The sequence below is a fragment of the Carcharodon carcharias genome, chromosome 13 (genome assembly GCF_017639515.1).
Source record: "Carcharodon carcharias isolate sCarCar2 chromosome 13, sCarCar2.pri, whole genome shotgun sequence".
NCBI lineage: Eukaryota > Metazoa > Chordata > Chondrichthyes > Lamniformes > Lamnidae > Carcharodon > Carcharodon carcharias.
The window spans coordinates 88,753,364-88,777,285 of record NC_054479.1 but is presented as its reverse complement, the minus strand read 5'-3'; positions in this window follow the sequence as shown (position 1 = coordinate 88,777,285).

Genomic DNA, 23,922 nt, shown 5'->3' with positions numbered 1-23,922 from the left:
GAGCAGGTCAGAGGCTAGGAATCCTGCGATGAGTAACTCACCTCCTGACTCCCCGAAGCCTGTCCACCATCCACAAGGCACAAGTCAGGAGTGTTGTGGAATACTCCCCACTTGCCTGGATGAGTGCAGCTCCCACAACACTCAAGAAGCTTGACATCATCCAGGACAAAGCAGCCACTTGATTGGCACCACATCCACAAACATTCACTCCCTCCACCGTCAACGCACAGTAGCAGCAGTGTGTACCATCTACATGATGCATTGCAGAAATCCACCAAGGCTCCTTCGACAACACCTTCCAAACCCATGACCACTAGCATCTTGAAGGAGAAGGGCATCAGATTGATGGGAACACCACCACCTGGAAGTTCCCCTCCAAGTCACTCACCATCCTGACTTGAAAATATATCACCATTCCTTCACTGTCACTGTGTCATAATCCTGGAACTCCCTTCGTAACAGCACTGTGGGTGTACCTATGCCACGTGGACCACAGCGGTTCAAGAGGGCAGCTCCACACCACCTTCTCAAGGGCAACTAGTGATGGGCAATAAATGCTGGCCCAGCCAATGAAACCCACATCCCATGGATTAATTTTAAAAAAAGATGGGCACCTAGGAAAAACATGAATATCTGCTTCAGATCACAAGGGGCTGATGTTTATACATTATATTATTTTATTGATTAGATATTAGATATTGATTAGTACAAGCACAGTCCTGAATGCAAGATGCTCAGACTGCTTACGGGTATGAGTAACCCTGCTGTAGAATCAGACAATCACAGATTGGTTACAGCACAGAAGGAGGCCATTTGGCTCATCATGGTCGTGCCCCGTCTCAGCAACAGCAACTCACCTAGTCCCTTTCCCCCGCCCTTTCTCATAGACCAGTTTGTCCGGCCTTTTCAGTTGGGCGGGGCCACATTTCCATTTTATTTCTCACTCAAGGGGCTGATGAGCAAATTTCAGAACAAATTAGGCTTGGCACAACATTAAACATGAGCAAAAATAAAACGATAAATTGATCGTTAAAGAAGAGTAATATATGAAGATCACCATTAGTGTGTGAGAGGGATAGGGTCTGTCTGGCTCACTCCCAATGTCTTGATTCTCAATCAATCACCCTCAGTGGGTATGAGTGAGTGTGATTGTTTGTTGATCTGTGGGTGAGGGTGAGTGGGAATCCTGAGGCTGCGAGTGAGCCAGACACACGCACACACCCACACTCAATCACCCTCTCCCACATTCACTCGCTCACTCTCTCCCACACTCACTCAATCTCACCCACACACACACTCTCTCTCCCACACTCACTCACTTACTCTTTCCCATACTCACACTGTCTCTCCCACACTCACTCACTTACTCTCTCTCTCTACCACATTCACTTACTCTCTTTCTCCCACACTCATTCACTCTCTCTCTCCCACACTCACTCACTCTCTCTCTTTCTCCCACATTTACTTACTTCCTCTGTCCCTCACTCACTCACTTTCTCTACCTCCCACACTAACTCACTCTCTCTCCCACAAGCACTCTCTCCCACAAGCACTCTCACCCACACTCACTCTCGCCCACACTCACATTCTCTCCCTCCCACGCTCACTCACACAAACTCTCTTTCTCCCAGTAGCAACACGAGTAGTATTTGCCACTAACAGGATGCTGCCGTCACGCCAAAAAGATGTTCTGTCTATCTCAAATGAGTAACATGATGTATGAATTTCAGTGCCAGTGTGATGCTAGGTATGTAGGCTGTATATCCCAAAGACTAGCGGATCGTATCAAACAGCATGTCCCAGCCATTGTTTGCAACGGGCAGGGTACGGACTGTACACAACCAGCTCATGCTTGCAAAATTCAAAACACAGTGTCCAACATTAGATGGGATCCCGTGATTGAGCAACATTTGCTAAATAATCCTCAGTGTGCTAAGAATTACTCTGACAACCGATTTAAGATTGTCAGTCGGGCTAGCAGTGTGGTGCATTTGTGTGTAATGGAAGCTACATATACTAATATACAGGACCCTGTTCTTTGCAGACAGAAAGAACATGTACACATATTGTGCCTGTTTCAGCTAAACAAAATAAGTGACAGCCATTCACTGACTCATTCCTCAGGACAATGCCTTGACCAATCAGGGTCAAGCTACCTGCTTTAAATTTCAAACAATGCTTGTCAATAAACTGTCAATCACCATCACTGGTGCATTCTCCATTGCAACGCCACTTGCCAACCATCGTCACATACAGTATAAATCGTTGTTTTCCTTTACATTGGTATTCTTGCAAGTGTCCTGATGAGTGCAAGACGAAAAGCTTAGACATGTCTCTTTTTTCTGAAATACCCACGTTCTGTACCGCCAAACATCCATTTGCTTGCACTGTATGCTCTCTCTTTGAACTGTTAAAATAGCACTGGCTCCAATATCCATCATGGTCACCCTGATGTTCATGGATTCACCAGGTTCTCACTTGATTCAGACCCGCACCTGGGCCGTCCATAGAGTGGGAGTGGGATGGTAAATGAATCACCTCGATTTTAAATAGGTTCTGCCAGGTGGAATGGATTTAAATCCTAACTTAGCTTCTGTATCAATCACCAAAAAAATGCGAAGTAATAACCAAGTTGAGTATAAAGAGTTATTTGTTCACTACATACCTAGACATTTTTAGAATTGCCAAGTCTAAACATTTATGCAAAAATTCTTCCTCCTCTACCCCCAAGTTAAATATTCATTACATGTGTAGAAAATAAATCTAAACAATTAACAGCAGTTATCCAGGTGATATCTTGTGATAAAAATGATTAGCTTCTTGCTATAATTGTTGCCATATTGGCCCAAGTCAGTACAGTGCCTTACAGTGTGTACTCAGCAACCCAGAAACATTCCCATCTTGCAGACTTGGCTCTGTTTCGAACTTTAGGAGACAGTGGCAGCCATACACATTTACATTTGATGCTGACTTAATGAGGTTTGGTGTTGGATTCCAGTTTTCTGAGCAATTTAGTTTTAATGTAAAAAGTTAAAAATAAATCAACAAGCATGGGGGAAAGAGAGCAATCGAGAGTTGTATGCTTAATTTAAACAGCGTTGCCACTTTACAGAGCACTAAAAGCCATGTCTATGTTATAAGCCTTGTATTCACACACTTTGTCAACTTTTTCCATTGTAAAATCCTGCCACCACATTTGTGCTTGAAACTGTCCATGTAAACTTGTTGCACTGTAATTATACCCTCCCATCAGTTTCCAATGTAACTGTGGACATAGAAATTTTTAGAATGGGAAGTTAAAATAAGGACATGCTGTACACCTTTAAAATGAATCTAAATTACACCTGCCCTGGTTCAATTATTCTATCATTCACTACCCCTGTTTCAATTAAAAATGAAACTTGATTTTCATTGCTTTTAGGAAAGTGAGCAGTTTTATTTGTGCCAAATGTATATATAGATCATAGCCAGGGGAAGCAATGAATAAAATAAATGACTTATGCATGTTCTGACTATCAGCAAGAAAGAATTTGCATTTCTATAGCAACTTTCAGGTTCTCAGTGTTAATTTATTTGAAAATCAGACACCAATCTTTTACTTATTACTAGATTTATTTATAGAATGTAACATCACAAATGTCTGCCTCCTCCCCAAAAAAACACACAGTTTCTCAGGAGTCCCTCTTTATAATCTTTTGAGGTTAAACAATAAACAGGTGAGCAAATTAAAAAATTAACCAATCCAATCAAAGTGACAGCCCCTTAAAGGGGCACTGTAATAAAAGACAAATTTTAAAGGAAACTTATTAAATCAAATTAAAATGTGGTTTTGGGGGCCAATGATGCACTCCAGCCCCCATAGTGCCCACCAGTCATGGAAGGTCTGAAGAGTGCCAGTGGACACCGCGTGCTCCCTCTCCAAGGACGCCCGACCATGAACGTAGCCGGGGAAGAGGGGCAGGCAATTGGGTCAGACGACCCCCTTGACCGCCCACTGCCTGGGCCTATTAATAGCCACCTTGGTAGGCTTACGCGGAGGTCCTCTCTTCCTCCGCACTGGGTGGCCAAAGATCAGGAGCATGGGACTGAAATGCAACCAAACCTTAAGGAACAACTCCTGCAAAAATCAAAAAACGGAGTGCAATCTATTGCAACCTATGTACGCATGGAACATGGATTCCTCAAGGCCGTAGAAGATACAGGTGACCTGGGAGTCTGTGAACAACAGTAACCTACGATTGTATGGGAATGCTGTAAGCAACACCCTCCACACCAGATTCAGGTCTCTCCTTATATTCTCTTTTTAATAAAGCCAAAAATCAATAAAATGAACTAATTGAAGGGGATAACAGCCCCTGATGGGACACTGTAGCAAAACAAAATGTCAAAGGGAACTTACAAAATCAACTTGAAATGTTTCTGGGGCTGATGATGCACTTCAGCCCCCGCAATGCCCATCGGCCGCAGAAGGCCAGCATGCTCCCTCTCCAGGGCAACCCGGCCACGAACGTAGCAACAGAAAAGATGCAATCTATCACAATCTACCTTCACATGGAACACGGGCTCCTCAAGTCTGCCGAAATTACAGGTGGCCTGGGAGTCCGTGAACTGCCTCAGCTTACGATTGCATGGCACTGCTGCATGCAGGGCACCCTCCATGCCAGGTCCAAGTTTCTCTTTGTATCCTCTTTTTAATAGAACATGTGGCCAATAAAATAAAATAATTGAAGGGGGTGCCAGCCCTTGTAACTAAAACAAAAACATCAAAGGAAACTTAGCCAGCTAAACCAAATTATCACTTCCGGGGGTGATGATGCACCCTCGTCCCCACAGTGCCCACCAGTCACGAAAGGCCTCAAGTAAACTGGTGGGTACCACGTGCTCCCTCTCCAGGGCGACCTGGCCATGAACATAGCAGTGGAAGAGGCAGACAGCTGGGTTAGGTATTCCCCTCAGCTGCCCACTGCCTGGACCTGTTGATAACTGCCTTGGACAGGCCCAGGAGCAGGCTTAAAGGAGTTCCTCCTCCTTCCCTACCTCCTTTGCACCAGGTGACCAAAGATCAGGAGTGTGGGGTTGAAGTGCAGCCAAATATTGAAGAGCAGCCCCTTCAAATAACTAAAGAGGGGCTGCAACCTCTGGCAGCCTACATAAACGTGGAACACGGACTCCGCTTGGCCGCAGAAAACACATGTAAACTGGGAGTCCTTGAACTAACTTAACCGACAATCGCATGGCCCTGCTACAGTCAACACCCTCCACGCCAGGTCCCTGATGGAAAAAGGGAGGACTCCTACACAGAGAGCCCTCCACTGTGGACCTCCCCTACCACTGGATGGCAGGACAGAACACCACAGCGTGTCCTGACAGTGGAGGAAGGCAAGGAAGTGCAAGGTGTGCAGCAGCAGGCCATACAGGAAACCCCTCCACACAGAATGGAAAGACACAAAGGGAATTCCCATGAGACGGCTCAAATTGTGGGGTTGCGGCTCCCAAGGGAGGAGTCGAGATGCAGGGCCAATATGAAATTCCATCCAAATGGAGGTCAGTTCAGGTAGAAGTCCACTGTATGCTTGAGCTGCTACAACTCTGAGCGCCACCGTTTTCAGGCTGTGGATGGCCTCGCAAGCATCATCCAGCCCCCTCCTCTGCCATCCAGCACATGACTCTGGTCACACCAATGGCCCAAGTCCCATCTCTCACTGATGGAGGTGCAGATTCCTGAGCAGTGGCTCTCTGACGATAGTTGCTACTCCTGATGGGAGAGAACTCCAGCAAGAGGCAACCATGTTCCAGACCTCCATCAGTTCCATATAGAAGACAGGCAGCTCCTGTAAGGAGACATTGAGACTCCCTTAGGTCTATTGACAGGAGCTGTAGGTCATGGTTGAGGCAGTGCACCTGGCAGAAGAAATACGTCACTGGGGCACACCACTCGGGAGGGGGCTCAACGTAGAGGTATTGTTGCAGGTCTGGAGACAAAAAGTCGCTACTTGGGTGCGAAGGCACACCTGCAACTGACCACCCCTCCTAAGTGGGAAATACAGAACCTCAGCAGCGACCCAGTGCATCCCAGAAGAAATTGTTTAGCTTCTTCTGTAGCTTTGTGACAAAATCCGAGATTTTTCTAAGACCTCCAATAGTCCCCTTGTCCAAGCATTCCTTTCAGTATAGCAATCCAGCAATTGATGACTTGCATTGACCAGTTTTATCTTGGAGATTTCTTTCCTTTCTAGCATCTCTTCTACACTCTTCCTCCCTCAGGTACCATGACCTAGGGGGGCATTGGTGACTATGGACTTCCATTGGATTGGTCCATGATGATTATGCTTGGCAAAGTACTGCAGAGGTTTGCCATTGCATTCTGCAGTATGGCTGACCAGGAAATACTCCCACTCTTACCGCCTGCCACTAGGTTTATTGGAAGGATTTACAGGTTGATAATCAACTGTGGGCCACATTATGAACTCACCTTCCATGGTCACCCAGAGTTTCTGGCCCAGAGATAGGGACACTACCTCTGCATCACAAGTCTTCCCTCCTCTTTTACACTAGCACAGTCAATCCTTAACCTTTTCTCAGTCACACTTTGTTGAATGTACGTTATCTCACAGGGAATGTTATTTATATAACATTCAATGGAAAAACTATTCTCAGAAAGCCATTTGTATAGAATAGCCCTGAAAACATTTGAGAAGTAAAACCCTATATTGACGAGGGTCAATGGGTAAAATTTTAGCTCGGTGGGCGGGCACGCGTCCGACCCGACTGAGTATAAAATGACGCGCGATGACGTCGGGTAAGCACTGGCGCGATACTTCATTTGGCGGGTGTGCACCAGAGTTGGCAGTGCACCCGCCAACAATTAAAAGGCATATTAAGGCCACTAAATTATCAATTAACTTTAATTTTTCACTGCCCGTCCAACCTTATGGTTGGGGGCAGGAGAAAAGGCCAAATGGCCTTTACACCTTTTAGGAAACCTCATCCACGGGCGGGATAAGGCTCCCTGAAACAAATAAAAATAAAATAAAAATTTTAAAACTTAATTAATAACATGTCCTTGCTCATGTGACAAAGTCACATGAGGGGACATGTTTCATTACATTTTTAGTTTCTTTATTTTTTCATATACCTCTTCATCTCCCTGAGGCAGCTCTTTGCCTTAGGGAGATTATGAAGCAAGCACTCGCATACCCGCTCTGCTTGCACGCCTCCACCCACCCACACAGGCAGCGCTGAGCTCTGCTGCTTGCGTTTCACGCTGGGCAGGCCTTAATTGTCCCACCAGCGTGAAATCGCCTTCCGGCCCCAATCACGGGCAGCAGTCAACTTCCTGACTGCACACCCCTCCATCCCCGCCAAGCATGCCCAGCATAGGTGAAATTCTGCCCAATGTTTCTGCAGCTAAAGCATGTTCCACATCCAGTTTTACTTGTACCTCTATCATGAAAGGCTTACTGAGCAGCAAGGTATTCCTGGGATTCATTTGTCCATTATTGCTACTCCAGTCCTGTCATCTGGCAAACTCTGCTGACAAATGCTGTCATCTTCATTGCTTTTGCGTGTAGCCCCTTCTGTTGTACCGTCACCTGCATGTATCTGGACGACCTCAAAATGCCACAACCATTGATTCTTTCATCCTTTATGGCACCACACAATGTCCCATTTGTACCATCAAGGCTACTGGAAATGTCTGCTTCCCCTGAAATCTTTTTAAAGGAGCAGAAATTTGGTCCAAACGGGTGTCTTTTCCTGAGAACTGAGCACCACTTAAGACCAGGAGCCTATCCATATGCGACACATTGGCACAATCCAGAAATTTAAAATGCAATCACTGAATAAGGAATCTCCAAATTGAATTTCTGCAATCTTTTATACAGCCTGTTTAAATCCATGGCATGTTCTTCTCTGGAATGACCATCCATATTTCAAAATCTATCAAAGCCTGAACATGCCTCGTAGGCACCCAATAGATCACCTTTCTTGTAAATTTCATCCATGAAGCTTAATAGAAGATCCAAACCTCCATCAGTATCCAACCGACGAGATCAGCTCACAAAATACTTTGCTTCTGATTTTACTTTTGTTAGAAAGTGACAATGCCAAGGCCATAGCTTGTTTTCTTTTCGTATGGATATAACCCTATCTGGATTTCCACTTTGTTTTTCCACTGGTCATAAGGTTCAGATTCAGGGAACATTGATGGTTAATCGTATCCTGACAATTTACACTTGCTTTCTGACATTCTTCACCAAATTAACTCAATTGATAATCTTCTGTCTGGTAAAACCATAGGTCCAAATTTTCACCACATCCTAAGTCCCGCCACACAGCATTTCCTATTTCACAGGGACATGATTGAAGTCAGATTGGGGTTCCTGCAGTTTACACCTCTCTGTCTCTATTTCTGTTGATAGACTATCCACCAATATTCATTACAAGCCTACCGACTCCCACAGCTACCTCGACTACAGCTCCTCACACAGTGCTTCCCATTCTTTCAGTTCCTTCACCTCCATCACATCTATTCCGATGATGTCACTTTCCAAAACGATGCTTCTAACATGTCTTCCTACTTACTTAACTGAGGTTTCCCACCCACTGTGATTGACAAGACCCTCAACCATGTCCGACCCATCTCCTGCACCCCTGCCTTCACACCTTCCCTTCCCTCGCAGAACCCTTGTCCTCACTTTTCACCCCACCAACTTCTGCATTCAAATGCATTCTGCATTATCCTCCGACTTTTCTGCCAACTCCAGCATGATGCCACCACCAAACACATCTTCCCCTCAAAACCCTGTGTCAGCACTCCATGGAGGCTTTTCCCTCCCGGATACCCGAGTCCATTCCTCCATCACCCCCAACACTTCAACGACACCTTCCCATGCAATCGCAGAAGGTGCAACACCTGCCCCTTTACCTCCTGCCTCCTCACTGCCCAAGGGCCCAAACACTCTTTTCAGGTGAAGCAGCACTTCAATTGCACCTCCTTCAATTTGGTCTATTGCATTCATTGCTCCCAATGAAATCTCCTTTCCACTGGGGATACCTTCAGTGTATCCGCAAGCATGATCCAGACCTCCCTGTCGCTTGCCATTTCAACACACCATCCTGCTCTCGTACCCACATGTCCGTCGTTGGCCTGCTGCAATGTCCCAGTGAAGCCCAACACAAACTGGAGGAACAGCACCTCATCTTCTGATTAGGCACTTTACTGCCTTCTGGACTTAACATCGAGTTCAACAACTTTAGACCATGAACTCTCTCCTCTATCTACACCCCCTTTTTAAAATTCATTTTTTTTTTATCTACTCATTTTTATTTTTATTTTTATTAATTTTTAATTTTATTGGTTCATTCATTATTTTATCTCCCTTTTTTATCCCTCCTTTTTATCCCCCTTTTTATCCTTTTTCCTCAACCACCGTCCTCTCCCCTCACCCCACCCTCAAAAGGGCCATCTGTTTCTCGTTTCATGTTGTTCTTTCACAGAGTGCTGACCCTTGTTCTGCTATTCACACATTCTGCTTTCTTACCTTTATGCCACTATCAGCACCTCCTTTCACCACTACCACTACCATTAACACCCCCTTTGTCTTTCTGGCCATGACATCTTTGTCAATTTCTCCTTAGCCCCCAGCTATCGCTGGCCTTCTATCTAGCTTCACCTTCTCCACCCCCCTTAAACAGTATGAATTTCATCACCTTTCTACTTCTCTTAAGCTCTGAAGAAGAGTCATACAGACTCAAAATGTTAACTCTGTTTCTCTCTCCACATTTACTGTCAGACTTGTTGAGTTTTTCCAGCGTTTTCTGTTTTCATAACAAATAAACTAATTGGGGCACTGTAACAAAAAACAAAACTTTAAACATTAAACTCAATATATTAAATGAAAACAAAAACAAGAATACCTGAAAAAACTCAGCAGGTCTGGCAGCATCTGTGGAGAGAAACACAGTTAACGTTTCAAGTCCGCATGACTCTTCAACAGAACTAAGGAAAAATAGAAAAGGGGTGAAATATAAGCTGGTTTAAGTGGGGAGTGGACCAGGGTGTCACGGAGGGAACGATCCCTACGGAATGCCGTCGGTGGGTGTGAAGGGAAGATGTGTTTGGTGGTGGCATCATGCTGGAGTTGGCGGAAATGGCGGAGGATAATCCTTTGAATGCAGAGGCTGGTGGGGTGATAAGTGAGGACAAGGGGGACCCTATCATGTTTCTGGGAGGGAGAAGGTGTGAGGGCAGATGCGTGGGCGATGGGCCTGACACGGCTGAGGGCCCTGTCAACGACCGTGGGTGGAAAACCTCGGTTAAGGAAGACATGTCAGAGGAACTGTTTTTGAAAGTGGCATCATCAGAACAGATGTGACGGAGGCGAAGGAACTGAGAGAATGGGATGGAGTCCTTACAGGAAGCGGGGTGTGAGGAATTGTAGTCAAGGTAGCTGTAGGAGTCGGTAGGCTTGTAATGGATATTGGTGGACAGTCTATCTCCAGAAATTGAGACAGAGAGGTCAAGGAAGGGAAGGGAAGTAGGGAAGTGTCAGAGATGGACCATGTGAAAATGATGGAGGGGTGGAAATTGGAAGCAAAATTAATAAATTTCTCCAGGTCCAAACAAGAGCATGAAGCAGCACCGAAGTAATCATCGATGTACCGGAGAAAGGATTGTGGGAGGGGGCCAGAGTAGGACTGCAACAAGGAATGTTCCACATACCACATAAAGAGACAGGCATAGCTGGGGCCCATGTGGGTACCCATAGCCACACCTTTTATCTGGAGGAAGTGAGAGAAGTTTAAGGAAAAATTGTTCAGTGTGAGAACAAGTTCAGCCAGACGGAGGAGAGTAGTGGTGGATGGGGATTGTTCAGGCCTCTGTTCGAGGAAGAAGCTAAGGGCCCTCAGACCATCCTGGTGGGGGATGGAGGTGTAGAGGGATTGGACGTCCATGGTGAAGAGGAGGCAGTTGAGGCCAGGGAACTGGAAATTGTTGATGTGACGTAAGGTGTCAGAGGAATCATTGGATGTAGGTGGGAAGGGACTGGACAAGGGGAGAGAGAATGGAGTCAAGATAGCAAGAAATGAGTTCCGCGGGGCAGGAACAGGCTGACACGATCGGTCTGCCGGGACAGTCCTGTTTGTGGATTTTGGGTAGGAGGTAGAAGCAGGCCGCCGAGGTTGGGAGACTATCAGGTTGGAAGCTGTGGAAGGAAGATCTCCAAATTAAAATTTTAAATTAAAATGTTGTTTCAGGGGTTGATGATACAATCTGGCCCCTGCAGCACCCACCGGCCGTGGAAGGCCTCTAAGTGTACCAGCGGACACTACATACTCCCTCTCCAGGGATACTTGGGTGCAACCATAGCCACGGAATGGGAGCAGACAGTTAGGTCTGATGACACACTCCATCGCCCGCTGCCTAGGCCTGTTAATGACCACCTTGGCTGGGCCCAGGAGGAGACTCATGAGTAGATTGTCTGAACTGCCACCAACCCCCTCTGCCACCCCCATTATGGCCAAAGATCAGGAGCATGGGGCTGAAGTGCAACCAAAACTTGAGAAACATTCCTTCTGGATAATCAAAAAGGGTCTGTAACCTCACACAATCTGCATGGAACATGGAATCTTCGAGGTTACAGAAAATACTGGTGGCTTGGGAGTCTGTGAACCATCTTAACTTTTACTTGCATGGGACTGCTGCATGCAATACCCTCCACATTAAATCCTCAATGGTAAAGGGGAGGACTCCCATGCAGAGAACCCTCCACTGGGGGGCAAGTCTCACTTTGTACTCTCCTTTGAAATAAAACAAATGATCAATAAAATAAACTAATGCAAGGGGATGACAGCCCTTAGTGGGACACTAACAAAAATAAAAACTTCAAAAGCAAATTTACAAAAGCAAATTAGAATGGTGTTTCTGGGATGATGATGATGATGCACTCCAGCCCCTGCAGTGCCCATCAGCTGCGGAAGGCCTCAAGAGTTCCGGTGGACACCCTGTGCCCCTTCTCCAGGGCCATCTGGCTGCAAACATAGCCAAGGAAAAGGGAGGGCAGTTGGGCTGGATGACCCCCTCAACTGCCTGCTGCCTGGACCTGTTGATGGCCACCTTGGCCAGGCCCAGGAGCCGGCCCACAAAGAGCTCCTCCACCATCCCCGCCTCTCTCCGTGCCAGGTGACGAAAGGTCAGGAAGGTGGGGCTGAATTACAACCAAAAATTGAAGAGCAGCCCCTTCAAATAATGAAAGGGGGGAACCAACCTTGGGAAATCCACATAAACATGGACCACGGACTCTGTTGGCCACAGAAAACGCACACAGCTTGGGAGTCTGTGAATCACCTTAACCTACAATTGCATGTCACTGCTGCTTGCAACACCCTCCATGTCAGGTCCCCCGTGGAGAAAGAGAGGGCTGCCACGTAGAGGGCCCTCCACTGGGCCCAAGTCTGTATTTGTACTTGCTTGAGGTGCTTAATCACTCGGTGCCCTTCACCTGTATATCCTTGACCTTATAAGTACAATTAACATACCATGAACACTAAGGACATGCCAAAACTCTTCAAAACAGCCAATGGTGTGCTTTTGAAGTGTAGTCACTATTGTAATGTGGACAAATGCAGCAGTCAACTTGTGCACCAGAAGATCCCACAAACAGCAATGAAATAAATGACCTGATAATTTGGTTTAGTCATGTTGGTTGAAGGACAATGTTGGGCAGGACAGCAGGTGAAGTCCCCTGCTCTTCTTCAAAAAGACCAGGCAGACGATCTCAGGTTAACATTTCTTCCAAAAGATGGCACCTCTGACAATGTCAGTACTGCAGTGAACTGTTAATCTTGATTATGCGTTCAAATCCTGAATTAGAGGTTGAATCCATATCCTTCTGACTCAGGAGTGAGAGCAATACTACCAAGCAAAGGCTGCCGCTCACAATCAGAACATCAAATTTGCCAGACAGCACCATGTCATTGAGAAAAAGGAATTACTTGCATTTAATATAGCATCTTCCATGAGCACCAGATGACTCAAAGCTTCTTATAGCCAATGAAATACTTTTTGAAGTGTAGCGACTGTTGTAATGTCGGAAATATTAGAATATATTTCTTTGTTATCAGTTCATTAGCTATAATTTAATATGGCTGTTTCAATATCCCTTACATTCTTATGTGAATGACATTCCACCTCCCTTCAAAGGTGTCAATGCACCCGCTTACAAATTATAAGCAGGTACCATTCATTTTAATGATTTTCTTGATGCAGATACAAATGCATTTTACCAATGATGCCATGCACCCTATTGTTTTCCATCAGTTTCACACATATCACCTCTGTTCCTTTCTGACTGCTAATTTTAAAACATAATTAAGCTATACATGTCCTGCCAATGAATCACAGAGATCAAAATGTAATTAAGGTCTTAAATCTGCAAATATTAAAATAAATATTCTATTTTTGGAGCATTAAGTGCGTTCTAAGGTAGTTCTAGGGGCTGGGTGGACATTAAGTATTTGATAAGGAGATGTGTCAACACTTTCCTCCCACAAGCTCCATGTGCAATTGCTTCATAAAATATATATGTGAATAAACAATGACCTCATAAAAGTTTGTTACCAAACAACTGTCACGGCAAATGTAGGGGTGTGGAGAATTGGAGACAGTGCGGGTAAGAGAATCATAATGGGGGTGAAGAAGATAATGTGGCATTTGGGGGTCGGGCAATGGGTTCTGGGAGAAAAGGTGAAAAAATGGTGCAATCTGACTGCAATGTGGTACCATTTTTATCATGGTAGATGTCAGAACATCAGAACGTCCATTATTAGCAAGGCAGAATACTTATTAACTTATTAATGGGGCTCCCACAATGTTGTTGCACAGGTTTCCCACAGGTTGGGAAACTGCAGTCAGTCGGAGGCAGGAAATGCCAGCTCCACAAGTTAAATAGCTGTTTCAATACTCCTTTTGGGCCTGGGGGAGCAGGAGTGCTCCTCCAGGCCCTGATTTCCAGTCTCTGCCCCCAACATCCAGCCCCACAGCCCTCCCAATTGCAGGCCCACCTGCCCCTCCCGGTTGCTGACTGGCGCATCCAACCCCACTCCATTTTGCCAGAACCACCCAGGCTGCATATGTGGTTGGCTAGCATTTGGTAAGGGGGAACCAAAAGATGTCCTTGAGGACCTGCCACTAAGATCAGTAGCATACCCATGTCCCCAACCTTAAAGGTATCTTTAGCCATATTTGACCTCACTTGCTACCCCCGAACCCGTGAATGTCAGGGTCAAAGATCTGGGTTGATGACTTTTCTTCAGTACTGGAAGGTGTTAGACATTAACTATTTTTAAGCAAATAATGCAGAGCCAGGGAAAAGGAAGGGCAGTGAAGAGACAGGAAGGAGAATCTGTTATAAGGTGGAGGGTTGCTGTGATTAAATGACAAAAGGGATGATGATGTCTAGCAGCTTCATATTCTTTCCAATAAATGAGGGACAACACTCCTCTAGACACTGCCAACTACATACATCTGAATAAATCATCTGATATTTATGTAACTATAATCTTATTTCCACCCCTTTGTTTTGCCATCCCCTTGAGATAAATGACTTCCAGCACTGAGTCCTATTTTTAAAAATTCATTCATGAGATATGAGTGTTGCTGGCTAGGCCAACATTTGTTTCCCATCACTAATTGCCCTTGAGAAGGTGGTGGTGAGCTGCCTTCTTGAACCGTTGCAGTCCCTGTGGTGTAAGTACATCCACAGTGCTGTTAGGGAGGGAGTTCCAGGATTTTGAGCCAGCGACAGTGTAAGAACGGCAATATATTTCCAAGTCAGGATGTTGGATAGCTGGGGGGATCTTGCAGGTGCTGGTAATCCCATGTGTCTGCTCTCCTTGTCCTTCTAGGTGGGAGAGGTCGTGGGTTTGGAAGGTGCTGTCGAAGGAGCCTTGGTGAGTTGCTGAAGTGCACTTTGTGTATAGTACACACTGTTGCCACCGTACATTGGTGGTGGAGGGACTGAATGTTTAAGTTGGTGGATGGGGTGCTGATCAAGTGGGCTGCTTTGGTGTTGAGCTTCTTGAATGTTGCTGGAGCCGCACTCATCCAGGCAAGTGGAGAGTATTCCAAACAAAACAGAAAATGCTGGAAAAATTCAGCATGTCTGGCAGCATCTGCACAGAGTCAGAATTAATGTTTCAAGTCCAGATGACTCTTCTTCAGAGCTAAAGAGAGGTGGAAATGTGATGGATTTTCCACTGTTTGAGAGGGGGTAGAGCAGGTGGAGCAAAATCGAAGATCAGGGATAGGTGACAACTAAGGACAGATTTGACAAAGATGTCTTTGACACATGACAAAAGGAGCACTAATGGTAGTGTTAAAGACTAAAGAAGGTTCTGATAGTGGCATAAAAGTAAGGTAGCAGAATGTATTAATAGCAGAACAAGGTTCATTGCTCTGTGAAAGCAAAATATAAGTACAAGCGACAGATGGCCCTGTGGGTGCGGGAGGGTGTGGAGTTAAGAGAAAAATGGATTAAAATGGGTCAATTTGGAGGACAGAGTTCATGGTCTGAAGTTGTTGAATTCAACGTTAAGCCCAGAAGACTGTAAAGCACCTAACCAGAAGATGAGGTGCTGTTCCTCCAGTTTGCGTTGCGCTTCACTGGAACATTGCAGCAGGCCAAGGACTGACATGTGGGAATGAGAGCAGGGTGGAGTGTTGAATTGGCAAGCGACAGGAAAGTCTGGGTCATTTTTGCAGTCTGAGCGAAGGTGTTCCGTAAAGCAATCACCCAGTCTACGATTAGTCTCCCCAATGTAGACGTGTGCATTGGGAGCAACAAATGCAGTAGATCAAATTGGAGGAGGTGCAGTGAAGCGTTGCTTCACCTGAAAGGAGTGTTTGGGCCTTGGATGGTGAGGAGGGAGGAGGTAAAGGGGCAGGTGTTGCACTTCTGCGATTCCATGGGAAGATGCTGTGGAGAGGGGATGAGGAGTTGGGGATAATGAAGGACTGGACCAAGATGAGATAGAGGGAATGGTCCCTATGGAATTCTGATGGGAGGGTGAAGGGAAGATGTGTTTAGTGGTGGCATCATGCTGGAGTTGGCGGAAATGGCAGAGGATCATCCTTTGAATGCGACGGCTGGTAGGGTGAAAAGTGAAGACAAGGGGGACCCTGTCATGGTTCTGGGAGGGAGAGGAAGGGGTGAGGGCAGAGGCGTGGGAGATGGGTCAGGCACAGTTAAGAGCCCTGTCAACCACAGTGGGGGTGAACCCTTGGTTCAGGAAAAAGGGAGACATGTCAGAAGCGCCGTTTTGGAAGGTAGCATCATCAGAACAGATGCAACAAAGGCAGGAGAACTGAGAGAATGGGATGGAGGCCTTACAGGAAGCGGGATGTGAGGAGCTGTAGTCGAGGTAGCTGTGGGAGTCAGGGGTTTGTAATGAATATTGGTGGATAGTCTATCATCAGAAATGAAGACAGAGAGGTCAAGGAAGGGAAGGGAAGTGTTGTTAATGGGCCATGTGAAGGTGAGAAAGGGGTGGAAATTGAAAACAAAATCAATAAATTTTTCTAGTTCCAGCCAAGAGCCCAAAGCGGCACCAATACAGTCATTGATGTACCAGAGAAAGAGCTGTGGAAGGTGAGCACGAAGTGTTTTAATCCAATTTTTCTTTTTCTCAACTCCCCCCACAGGGCAATCTGTCACTTGTTCTTAAGTTTTACTTTCACAGAGTGCTGAACCCTTGTTCTGCTATTAATACATCCTGCTATCTTACCTTTATGTCATTATCAGCACCTTCTTTAGTCTTTAACACTACCATTAACACTCCTTTTGTCTTGTGTCGATGACATATTTGTCAATCCCTCCTTAGCTCCCACCTACCCCTGACATTCTATCTCATTCCACCTGCTCCACCCCTTCCTAAACAGTATAAAATCCATCACAATTCTACTTCTCTTTAGCTCTGAAGAAGAGTCATTCTGACTTGAAACATTAATTCTGCTTGTCTCTCCACAGATGCTGCCATACCTGCTGAGTTTTTTCAGCATTATCTGTTTTTGTTTCATATTTCCAGCATCCACAGTATTTTGCTTTTTTTTGGAATATATTCCATCGCACTCCTGACTTCTGCCTTGTAGATGGTGGACAGGCTTTGGGGAGTTAGGCAGTGAGTTACTGGCCACAGAATTCCCAGCTTCTGACCTGCTCTTGTAGCCATGGTGTTTATATGGCTAGTCCAGGTCAGTTTCTGGTCAATGGTAATATGCAGGATGTTGATAGTGGGGATGCAGTGATGGTAATGCCACTGAATGTTATGGGGAGATAGTTAGATTCCCATTTGTTGGAGATGGTCATTGCCTGGTACTTGTGTAGCACAAATGTCACTTGCCACTTACAAGCCCAAGCCGGAATGTTATCCAGGCCTTGCTAAATATGGGCATGGATTGCTTCAGTGTCTGAGGAGTCATGAATGGCACAAAATATTGCGCACAATAACAGAAGCAAAATAAACTAGAATGTACTGTCAGGCATGTGAAAGGATCTTTAAAATGAGATACTTAAACACATATGTTAACCCTGCTGCAGCAGAAATACTCATTAGGACATTGAGACAGGAGTAGGCCATTCAGCCCTCAAACCTGTTCTGCCAATCAATTAGATCATGGCTGAGTTGTAGCTTGACTCCATCTACCCAGCTTGGTTCCATACCCCTTAATAGCCTTTTAGCCTTGACCCCAGCATCAATAGCTTTATGTGGGAGAGGGTTGCAGATTTCCATGACCATTTGTATGAAGAAGAGCTTCCTGACATCACCCTTGAATTATCTGGTCCGGGTTTCTATCCCCCAGTGGAGGTGTGAATTGGTCATGAAACACTGAACTTAGTTTTTGTTTGCTGAAAAAATAGTTTTCTTCTGCTGTTTTGAGCCCATGCCATTTTGGCGTAGCCTTTTCGAGGGTTGGGAAGGCCATGGGTGCAAGATGCACATTCACCTCTTCTGACCCTGGGGTTCCCATTGTGAGCACCACAGGACAATTGTATTTCCTCCTATTCACTAACTTCCTGTGCTGCTGTGGGTTTTGGACTAAAGAAATCACACCTCCTTGGAGAGTTCATGATGGAAGCCTACGAAGGAGTGTCGTGACATCTTTGAATGGTGTATTGGTGTATTTGGGTATTGTATTGTAATGTACAGGCGTTTTAATGCAGTGATGCATCATAGGGACCTGCCCTGCAAAGGTAAGTAGACCCTTGCTTTGACAAGCATTGTGTAATTGTTGTCATGGATTCCATCGTGGTGCACAAAATGCACAGTGAGCCGTGTGTGAAAAGACAAAAGTCCCAGGCAAAGTCACACATGGGTCAGGTGTGAATTTTGGAAGGTGAGAAAAGTGCACATGTCAGGCTTTCCTGAGCCCACAAGAAAATCCGGTCTAAGATTATCTCCCTCATTCTGGACACGCCAGCAGCTGAAATATCTCTAATAGTCTTATCAAATCCTTTTTAAATACTTCAGTTAAATCATCTCTCAATCTCCTAAATTCAAGGGAATGGAAACTCAATCTATGCAACCTATCCACATAACTTAACCCTTTTATCACTGGCATCATTTTGGTAAATGCAATTACAACTGCACTTTCAAAATCCTAACTGTCTAGCTTTTGGCCTTCTGTTCACCACAACATTTCTGCAGGTACTGATTTGCTCAATTACACCCTCCTCTCTATCTATGATGCCCTAGTCCCTATAAAATCGATGCTCCCTCTCGCCCTGTATGTTCCCCTGGCTATGCCCCTCATCTCTGCTCCCTTATGCCCAAGGGAATTGATAATGCAGACAACCAGTTTAACCATTCACCACCTGACTTGGCTGGACCACATAAAACACTATCAGGTTCTACTCTTGCCTCCTAAAGCTGCTCACTTTTCCCAGATCATCCTAGAATGCAAAGATGGCCTCTGGTTTCTCTTCTCAACTGCAAACCACCTTCTTAAGCCTCTATTGCTTTCACGCTCAACACTAAGTGCAAAGACCTCATGGACGTTTTTAACATTAGAATCAAGGCCAGCCAATCAGCCACCACTTTCCTTGCTTCCACTAGCAAAAGGGCTAAACTTCCTGTAAAGGTCCCCCCACCCTCATCCTCAATTCACATTTTCCTCTACGTTTGCTCCAATCTCCTCTCATGTCCTCTCTGAGCTTAGCTTTTCCAAGTGACCCACCTACTGTTCTCTTTACCCTATTCCCACTAAACTGCCCTCCTGGTCCTATGTTAACCAACGTTGTTAGTTGTTCTCCCTCTTCAGGTGTTGCTTCTCTCTCCTTTAAAGTAACCATTATCACCTCTTTCCTCAAAAAAACTCTTGAACCCCAGCCCCTGACCATTCTTGCATACTTGCCCCATCTTCAATCTTTCTTTGCCTTCCAAAGCCTTTAAACATGTCATCACCTCCCAAATCAGTGCCCACCATTCCCAGAACTCCTAGACAAAGATTCCATAACCTAGGGAAACTTTCCCCCGACATTTATGCTATCAAGCTTTAAAGAATTTTAGATATGATTTGATAAATTATTTTTGTATAAACAATTAAAGTAATTTCCCATATTACAACAGTGATTGCACTTCAAAAAATACTTCATTTGCTGCAAAGGGCTTTGGGATATCCTGAAATTGTGAAAGGTGCTATATAAATGCAAGTTCTTTCTTTTTAACTCCAGGCAATTCATTGAAAAAACTAATAATAATGAATGATTCCCAGCCTTTTAAATCAAACGTTAACGTCTCATGTTTTCATAATTTAAAGTTGCATACAAAATTCAATCGTTTATTCAGGAATCTTAATCCTTTAGAAAGGACTCTGAACAATATTAATTTTCAACGCACAAGAAAGCAGTTCAATCCATCATATACGTGCTGACATTTTGCTGGAGCAATTCAAAGCTGCCTGCTCTCTCTTCATGTCCCTGTATCTTGCTTTCCTTCAAATATTTATCAAACATTCTGTTGAAAGGTACTGTGGTCTTCTCCTCAATCATTCCTAAGGCAAAGTATTCAATGGCCAGCAACCCTCTCTGTAAAGAAAATTTTCCTGATCAGTCTCCTCACTCTCTTCAGTGGCAATTTTAAATTAACCACCTTTCATCACGGAAGAAATAGCCTATCCTTACTCACCCTTTCAAAAACCTTCACAATGTTAAAAGAAAATTCAGTTAAACCTCCTCTTAACCTTCTCTAGTTCCATGGAAATAGTCCCAGTATTACAATCCTGTCCCCATAGCTGTAGTTGCATATCCCTGGCATCTTCTTGGCACCCTGAACTCCTCTTCTGGGAGGAGGTTGCCTTGGAGTGCCCTCATTGGCACATCTCCTGTTACAGTAGCGCCACTTCAGAATGATTTTCCCGTTGATGTTCTACAGCAGCTCTGCACATTGCAGCCTATATTCTTATTTCCTTCAATGCATTCTCAGGCTCTGGGGATTGTTGGCAAAAGCCAGCACTTACTGTTCATCCATAGCAGCTGAGTGGCTTGTTAAGCCACTTCACATAGCAGTTAAGAGTCAATCGTATTGGTGTGGGACTGAAATCACTTGTAGGTCAGACCAGATAAGTATGGTAGATTTCCTTTCCTAAAGGACATGAGTGAACCAGTTGGAATTTTCATGTTAATCTGGAAGCTTCATGGCCACCTTTTGAAATCATGCCAGCATTTTTAACTTGTTTTCAAATTCTCAAACTACCAGGTGGGATTTAAACTTGCATCCTCTGATTATTAACATAAGCTAGTGTTAACATAAGTAGTCCTGTAATATAATCACTACCCTTCCAAATCCTAATACTATTCCTTTTAATTGTGCAGTAAGCGAATTTGCCTTTAAATGTATGATACAATCTTTTACACTGTTACACCTGTTCAGGGAGCCACCCCCACCGATCACCACCCCACTAACCCCACTCCCCTCTCTCCAATCCAACTGTTTAAGCTCCCAACTCACAGTTGAAGCTCGCTCCATACACACCAGAAGTTGGAGATCAATGTGGCATGTTTAATACAAGTAGACATAAATTGTGCATCATTTCATTCTTGCTGGCTCAGCACAGAGACAGAATACTTAACAACGCAAAGTCTTCAAAGTCAGAAGCTGCTATCCCAGGACAGAGGATTCTTATTATGGTTGGTGCTTGAGAGGGAATTCCAGGGAAAATAAAACAAAGGACAAATTTAGTCAGATCCTCCAGCTGAGGTATCGCATTTAGCTCTGGGCACTGCACCTTAGGAGATATTGATCTTGGAGGAATGCAGCACAGATTTTTTTTTGTTATATTCGTACATGGGATGTGGGTGTTGCTGTCTAGGCCAACATTTGTTGCCCATCCCTAATTTCCCTTGTTCAGGGGCATTTAAAAATCACCAGAATGATACTGGGGCTAAAAGGGTTAAATTATGAGAACATGTTACATAAACTAGTCTTGTATTCCCTTGCATTTCGACAACTGAGGAGTGATCAAAATTGAATTGTTTAAAAGGGATTCTTTTATGTAGTTGCTGTGAAACTATTTCCTCTGGTGAGGGAATGGAGAACAAGGAGGGAGGGGCATAATCTTAAAATTAGAGTTAGGCTGTTCAGGAATGAAATTGGGAAGCACTTCCCCAAATAAAAGCTCGTGGAAATCGGAAAATCACTCAATCAAAAGGCTTCGGATGCTAGGCTTAAGTGGAATTTTCAAGGCAGGGGTTGACCGATTTCGATTAGGTAAGGGTGTAACGTGATTTGATACCAAGGTGGATAAACGGAGTTGAGGCACAGACCAGCCATGAGTTGAACAGTGGAACAGGCTCGAGGGGTTGAATGGCCTACTTCTGCTCCTGTGTCCCATTGCAAATTTGCACCAGTCTTGTACATGTAATAGTAGCAGCCATCAGAAGAGGTTTGTGAACATGTGACCTGCTTGTCTCCTCAGACGGAAAGTGGCTAGGATACAGAAACAAAGGTATCACATTAAGAGTGATTGCTTGGGTTAGAACAAATCAAGCCATAGACTAAAGATGAAGCAGTTGTGACAGTGCTCCAGGCATTCTTTCTTTATGGAGAAATGGTTCTGAAAGATCTTCATACCTCATGAAAGAACAGTGGTGAGATAGCCTCCAGTGACTTATGCCATCCTCATAAAAGATACAAGATCCTAGCAAATATTTAGCAAATGCAATACGTTATCTGGATTCATATTCTCAAAAGTCAATTCACTTTACCTTAACAATTATCAGTGTGCTTCCATTAACATCTGTTCATGGCCATCCTATTGCTAATCAGCGGGATATAGATCTGAATCCTGATGACTGAATTTCCACTTTTTTTATTAGGAGCGCTCAGTGCAATACAAATCATATGTCTGTCTCTGTGGGCCTATCCATCAGCTCCTGCTACAGAAAGAAAGAACTTGCATTTTCATAGCACCTTCCATGACCTCAGGACATCTTAAAACAGTTCACAACCATTGAAGTATTATTTGAAGCATTGTCACTGTTGTACTGTAGAAAACCCAGCAGCCAAGTTGCATACAGCAAGATGCCTCAAAGAGCAATATGATAATGGTCAGGTGATCTGTTTTAGTGATGTTGGTTGAGAGATAAATGCTATCCAGAAAGAAATCCCCTACTCTTCTTAGAATTAGTGCCATGAGACACTTTGTGTCCACCTGAGAGGGCAGACAGGGCCTCAGATTAACACCCAACGGTGGCACTTCTAACAGTGCAGCACTCCCTCACTGGAGTGCCAGACTAGGTTTTGTTCTCTAGCTTCTGCAGTCTCAAACCCTCAACATTCTAACTCAGAGATGAAAGTGCTATCACTGAGCAATGGCTGACACCTGATATAGGGACATTGATTCACATATTTCATTGAAGATCTCAATAGAAATCTGATCATCCATTGTAAAAATTACCACCCTTTTTGCTCATTTGTTTTTTTAATTCCATCAGTTATAATTGATCACTGTGTTCTCTCAACCTGCCCCTGCTGTAACATCCCAACTTCCACCCTCCACAGCCTTTTTCTATTTCTGTTGTTCCTATCCTATCCTACAGCAAGTTCTGTTTGTTCAACTCCTCTGTCATTCTTGATCCACACTGGCTCCTGGAACCCAGTGCTTCAAGTTTAAAATTCTCATCTTTGTCTTTAAATCCTCATGGTTTAGCATCCCCAATCTCTGTAATCTCCTCCAGCACTGCAAGCACTCCCATCCAAATCACCCTCCATTCCTCTGACTCTGGTCTCTTGTGGTAAAGGGAGTTCCCCTGTCCCTTTAAGAGAATGCACGGTACTGATCATGTGACAGCACTGATAAATCACTATAAAGCACGGGCAACTGGGAACTGTAAGTCTAGTTTTGGAGATTCCTGAGTGAGCACATATGATCTGGCGCTTTGCCCTATGTCTGAATACACCATCACTGTTTATTCTTACATCAGTCTCTCCCCCGTTATTGATTGCATGCAGCAATTGATGTGTACATCGGAAGGTGTGCAGTTAGAGTTCGGTTGGCCAATGAACTCATTTACCCAAGACATAAATGTGGTGACGAGGATAAAAACATTGCAAGACCCCTGAGTGTGAGTCCACAAGATGGGTGAGCAAAGCATTGGAAAGAGCATCTATACTTATCTTGTAAAATAGGCAACAGCCAGCAATCAGAGCAGGAAGCAGTGCTGCAGTTTAAAATGAAAATAAAAACCCTGCAGAAACACGATCATGGGGATCCCACCAAAACTTGAAAAGAATATGAAACACAGCAGAGAAAAGCCGACAGCTGCAGAGACAGAATTTTTTAAAAATGGTGACTGCTCTTAAAGCAGTAATAGATTTAAAAGGGTAAGTACATGAAAGATGGTTATGGACAGAAAATAATAAGAG